Source organism: Sinocyclocheilus rhinocerous, unplaced genomic scaffold (assembly GCF_001515625.1).
Source record: "Sinocyclocheilus rhinocerous isolate Xijiao unplaced genomic scaffold, SAMN03320098_v1.1 scaffold68, whole genome shotgun sequence".
Classification (NCBI taxonomy): Eukaryota; Metazoa; Chordata; class Actinopteri; order Cypriniformes; family Cyprinidae; genus Sinocyclocheilus; species Sinocyclocheilus rhinocerous.
The window spans coordinates 128,354-128,789 of record NW_015666487.1 but is presented as its reverse complement, the minus strand read 5'-3'; positions in this window follow the sequence as shown (position 1 = coordinate 128,789).

Here is a 436-nt window from a genome sequence, read left to right as displayed (position 1 = left end):
TTTTATTCTTATTCTGAAACACTGTTCATGTTAACAGCTATTTAGTCAACACACACACACACACATGTATATTAAAAATCCCCAGATTCAACATAACAAATTACTAATATAGATGAGAATGTACTGATTCTTTCTCAAGATGACACTACACATCTCTCTGATGGGTCACTGAGTTTTTACCATTCTGTTAGCAAATATTTCAGTTATGCATAGCTTATTTCAATTACAACCCATATTAGCATACCATCATAACCAATTCAGTCCCTACAGAAATTCAATTGTAAGATAAAGAATTAATTTAAGGGAGATAATTGAAAGCATGTTAATAATAGTATTAAGTACTGAAAATGTCAGGGCCAATATATAAATGAGTTGTTTATGTTAGCATCTCCATAAAAGTTTGGCATAAGAATGAAGGTTTGCTTCTCAGATGTAC